At 67.0% G+C, this 5,387-nt stretch overlaps 1 protein-coding gene across 3 annotated transcripts in view; it reads right to left on the bottom strand.

The window, feature by feature from the left end:
- SLC16A3 (solute carrier family 16 member 3) overlaps window positions 1-5,387 on the bottom strand; it is a 9,356-nt gene that overhangs the window by 3,073 nt on the left and 896 nt on the right. The window contains exons 1-2 of one of the 3 annotated variants that reach the window (XM_025046965.1): window positions 3,536-5,381; window positions 349-464 (exon numbers count right to left, since the gene is read on the bottom strand). The gene's annotated coding sequence lies outside the window, so the exon portion shown is untranslated. Of the gene's footprint in view, window positions 1-348; window positions 5,382-5,387 lie in introns of those variants that run through there. The other 2 variants (XM_025046964.1, XM_025046963.1) reach the window with 2 other exon arrangements.

Consider the following 5,387-nt stretch of genomic DNA (forward strand, 5'->3'; position numbering starts at 1 on the left):
AGGCAGACCCGTGGCTCGTGGGAATACTGGGCTTGGGGGAGGCTCAGCAGACTGTGCCGTCAGGGGGTGGCCAGCAGCACCGCCCCGAAGGCAGGTGGGTTAGCGGGGACTGAGGACGGGCCCTCATGCCTCCGGCCCACACGGGAGGACCCCAGCTGGCCGCCCCCCTCGGCTGCTTCCACCCCGATCATCCACAGGCTGCAGCTCTTGTGGGCCACTCTGAGTGCTGGGGCCCGACATCCTGCCGGAGGCCCTGCCCTCCCCCCATCTCACCCCTGTCCCGGCAGCCAGTCCTAGCACTGATACCCCCGTCCCCAACCAGCCTGCTGGCCTTGTCCCCCGCCTCACCAGACAGAAGCTGTCCCGAGGGGCGTCCAGCAGTCTGAGGCCTGGGTGCGTCAGTCCAGCCTGTGCTGCCCACAGGAGCCGGGTCTGTCCTCACCAGCGAGTGTGGTGGACCAGCTCTGGGGAAGGACCCGAGGTGCGGATGGACACTCCACCTGCGCCGATGCCCAGCAACTTCCTGGCATCCCTCCTGCTGGCACCCTGCCCGCCCACTGGCCTTCAAGGTCCCCTGGCCCCACCCTGCCCCTTTTCCTCAGACCTCCCCTCCAACTTTGCATGCTCCCTGGTGGCCCAGTTCCACATCTGAGACACAGGGAACCTGGGACCGAACTGGAGTGAGGGCAAGGGCCTCTGCCCGGAGGGCAAAAGAAGGTAGAAAAGTACCGCCCCGCCCCCGATTCAGTGCCGGGGACCCCAGTGTGGTTCCGAGCGGCAGCCGCTGTGTGAGATGGCCAACCCCGGGGGCCAGCTAGCAGTCAGGGTGATGACGAGACAGAGCCCACTGGTGCAGAACAGCCCACCGCCGCTGGGCCAGAAGTCCACCTCCGAGCCTGCCTGTTCCCAGCCGGGCCGGAGCCAGAGGCCCCGCACCTCGAGGAATCCAGAGGCTCTCCATGCTCCAGCACCCAGACCCTGGGCCCTGTGGGTCCAGCCATTGCCCCCGGCCTGAGCACGCGGACGGCTGCTGGACCTCAGTGGGCAGCACGTGTCTCTGAAGCCAAAGGCTGTGCAGCTGCCCGGGGGGCACAGGTGCATGGGGCACCCCAACCAGGGGAGCCCCTGCCCTGCAGATGACCTGACACGGCCCCCTGGGTGGCCCAGCTCTGCGCCCCAGGCGTGAAGGACTCAGTGTGGCCCCCGCCCCGGGCTCTCCCTACCAGAGCCCTGCGCAGGACCACAGCCTGCTGCCCAAACCTTGACCTGCGGCCAAGTGCACGGGATGGGGCGCCATGCGGACCCTGCACACTGCAGCGTCAGGGTTAGAAAGTCCAAGGCACACAAAGCAGGGCAACTGTAAAGGAACAAAGCTGACCACACAAAACTTTAGGGGTCTGTTGTGATACACGGACATGAGTTAGGCAGAGCATGGGACCCTCAGGACGTGGGGCGCCGAGGTGCTGGCTGTCCTCGGAATCCTGGCTTGCTTGGTCGTGGCCTTAACGCTCATTGCACTTTTTAAATAAACCGAGTGGGCCATGCAAAGGCCAAGGGGGGGCGAGTCGAACCAGCAGGAACAGGCCAGCTCTGTACACGGAGGTCACAAAGCACAGTGGCCTCCCTCGGGCCTGCCTGTCCGCTCTTGCCACACCCGGGTCACAGCGCCCCAACCTTGGAGTCCTGGTCTCTGCCGTCCGCTGCCCACCAGGGCCAGGCCCTCCCCTGAGGCTCCTAGGGTCCCCAGGACACAGGCTGGCAGCCTGCAGGACGTGGGGCGTCTTCTGACCCTAGCACTCAGAAGCGTAAGGTAGAGGGGGTGGGCTGCCAGGCCTCAGGCCGCGAGGGTACCGCACTGTTCGGGGGACCTCTGCGGACCACGTGGCTGCCACGCGAGGCTCGCCTGGGGTGGGGCCATCCTCTGTGTCCTGTCCTCTGCACTGGGACCAAGGCCCAGCCTCTGCCACCCACCCCTGCAGGCCAGACTGCAGAGGCTTCCAGCAGACCCCCTGCCTGCTGGGTCACCAGGCCGAAATGGCCCCGGCTGGCCCTCAGGGTGAGGCTTTAATTTGCAAATGGGGGGTGGAGGGGAGAAGGGCTCTGCTAACCCCGGGGTGGGTAGGGAAGGGGCCAGACCCCAAGAGTAAAATGGCCTCATCAACCCAGCCCAGCATCGGGCCTGCCACTGCCCAGCCTAGACCCGGGGGAGAAGTGGCACCCTCACTGCCGTGCACTGGGAGGCAGCATCGGCCCATCAGTGGGTACACGTTGGCCGGCTGGCCTTCCGTGACATTTACTGTCCCAGGGAGGCATGTGAACCATGTCCCCAGCCCTGAAATAACACGCCCAGTGGGCCTCAGAAAGCCGATCTGCCCGGTGGGGTTGTGTGCCCACTTCTGGGTCAGGCAGGCCGAGGAGGGGGGCACGGGGGGCCCTGGAGTGGCCCACTCACCGCACACCGGAGGGCGCAGCGGGCGCTCCCGTCAGGCTCCTGCCGGCTGCCTGGGTGGGGGCCCAGCCCCTCAGCCGCCCACCACTCTCGCGGTCCTGGCCTCCCAGTGCACCTGCTCTGCCTGCACTCACCCGGCTCCAGATTCCATCTTGGTGTCCAGCCCCACCCTCTCTGTGTCCCGTCAACACCCCACCTCACCCACAGCCCGTTGCCTTCAGCCACCTCCGAGGTCTGGAGCCAACTGCTGAGGGCCTGCTGCTGTCCCTAGTGCACCCTGGCCTGCTCTCCCGGGGCCCACTCTGTACCTGCGGTCCCTCACCCACCTTGGGTCCTTGTCCGGCCAGTCAGCCCCCAGGGCAGGCCATGTCCCCCATGTCAGTGCAGTGGCCCTAACCCTAAAACCTGCAGCCTGTCCCAGTGCTCGTGGGAGCTGGCCAGTTACCCACCTAGCTGGACTTAAGTCCTTGGAGACCAACCAGCTCAAGCCAGGGCAGGAAAAGGGAGATTACGTTCCCTCCCGGACCTCCCATACCAGGAGGCCTGGCCCCCCACGAAAGGGCCCCAGGGCCCCTGAAGCCAGCTGGGGTGGCCCCCCCATGGCAAAAGGCATCTGTGCCCTGGGGGAGTGGGGGGACGCATTCCCCTTTCTCCTCCCCACTCCCTCCGTGTGCAAACAGGTAACAGCAGATCTGAGACACTTGCCTTCTTGGGGCTCAGGAGGCCTGTGCCCCTCCCAGGGGGGCTGCAGGACTCCCAGTGCCCACCCGAAGTGCACAGAGCTCTGACTGGAGGGAGAGGCCTAGGGCTTCTGGGGAGGTGGGAGGCGAGCTCCAAGCAGGGGTCTGCCCCAGGCCTGCGGAGCCCCCCACCCTACCTCTCTGACCACGGCCCCCAGGGCATGCCTGGTGCCCTGTGAGCTCCAGGGCGGGCCTGGCTAGAAATACCGGCCCCATTCGCCAGGTCGAACACTGCACACAACACCCTCCCCCCTTGCCAGCACCTGGCTCTCAGCCGTGCCCCCCCACACCATCCCCCACTGTGACAAGGAAGAGCCCACGCACTGGTGGGCGTCTGTGGGCTTACCGGTCAGAGCCCCCTCCTCAGGAAGGCTCGGAGGGCAGTGGGAGGGGCCGGGTGGCCGAGGAGGCTGGAGCAGGCCCAAAGCTGCCTCCCCTCCGGCCTGATCCTGGGAGTGCCTGGCCTGCCATCCACATGGCCACCTGGTCCCAGTGCGCTAAGGCCAAGGCTGGAAGGGGGTCCCTGCCTCAGCGCGCCTACCAGGTGGAGGGGAGGGGAGTGGCGGGGCAGAGGGACCCTGAGCTCTACCGGGCCACTGTCCCCCCTCCCCCCACCGTGTGAGCCCAGCAGTCCAGCTTCCGGCTGGGCAGGAGTGGGGCCTGACTCGCGCTGGGCAGGGCGGGTCCCACCTGGGTAGAGACCGGGAAAGGGGTGGGAAGGCATGATGCTCTGGAGAGGCCGCTGCTGGCCAGGCTGGGACGTGGGGGACGTGACCGCGCGGAGGGAAAAGCCAGTGCCGTACTGCCTGGAGTAGGCGCCCCCACTCCCCGCTACCGTATTGGCTGGCGCGCAGAGTCCGCGCACGCAGTCTCGCGGCTCCCCCAGAGCGGACTGGCTTCATTTCCCCCTTCAGGGGCCTGAACCGTGGGTCCCCGGGGCCGTGTCCCCTAACGGCCCACTTCACAGATGGGGACTGAGGCCTGGAAGAGGTCTGCGCTCCCAAGGCGAGGCTGTGAGAAGCCCTAAACCCTGTCCGCCGCCACAGTGGTGCCCAGTGCCCCCAGGCCTGACCTGGAGGCAGTGATGGGTCGGTGGCTTTGTGTGGCGACTTCCCCACTCAGCGCCTCCCAGAAGGGCCCCCTCCACACAGCCCCCGGTGCACAGACCCCTCCTCACAGCTGCCGCTCCGGACTGAGGCGTCCAACTGGAGTCAGTGAGAGCCAAGTTGTCTCCAGGGTGTCAGGCCCTGCCCGTGGTCAACTGGGGTCAGTACAGAGCCTACCTTGGGACCAGGCCTCCCATGCCCATCCCAGGCCCTGTCCATACCACAGACTGCTGGGCAGGAAGGCTGTACATCTGCCACCAGTGCCCCCAGAGGCCCCAGGGGGCAGACCTCTCACCATGGGAATAACTCCCCAGTCCCTGCCCACCCTGTGGGGCCCAGTTCGGCCTGCACGACAGTCCCGTCTCTCCTAGCACCCACCTGACCCCAGACCTTGGGGTCCTGGCAATGAGACAGGGTAACCCGGGGACCCAACCACACACACACAGCACCCACCCCTGCTTGTGGCTTTGGCCAAAGCCACAGGCTTGGGCTGCGTGGCGGCGGGGGGAGCTGCCAGCTGATGTCCTTCAGGCCACCCAGCCTGGCCGTAGTCACCACACAAAGTGACCCTGTCTGCCCAGGCACCTCTGGGTGTGCAGCTCAGTGCCTCTGGGACAGAGAAGCACTCTGGCCCTCCGCGGGGGTGGGGGGGGGGCCTGTCCCTCAGCCAGACTCCAGGCATCACCAGTGGCAGGGACTCGGCTGACTGCTTCCCTTCCACTCAGGCCTGCCAGCCACTGGCCTGTGTAGCCCCCAGGTATCTGCATTATCGACCCATTTTCCAGAAAAGGAAACTGAGACCCCTGAAGCCCCCGCTGGTGAGGCAGCGCAGACAGCCCAGCCTAATCTCTGGGCGGCCGACCTCTCCGCGCGGAGCCCGGGCTGGAAGCCGCCCCAGGGGCGGTGTGCGTTGGGAGTGTCTAGGCGGGCAGCAAGGAGTAGCGGTGAGAAAGAGAGCCCCGCGGGTACCCCCACCCCCGCCAGCGCCCGGTCGGTAGCGCGGTGTTCCCCACGCCCTCGGGGACGGGGACGGAGCCCCACCAAATACAGCCGGCACTCGGGCCGCGGCGGACCGAGCTATTTCTACCCGGG

The sequence above is a fragment of the Pteropus alecto genome, unplaced genomic scaffold, assembly GCF_000325575.1.
Source record: "Pteropus alecto unplaced genomic scaffold, ASM32557v1 scaffold134, whole genome shotgun sequence".
Taxonomy (NCBI): Eukaryota; Metazoa; Chordata; class Mammalia; order Chiroptera; family Pteropodidae; genus Pteropus; species Pteropus alecto.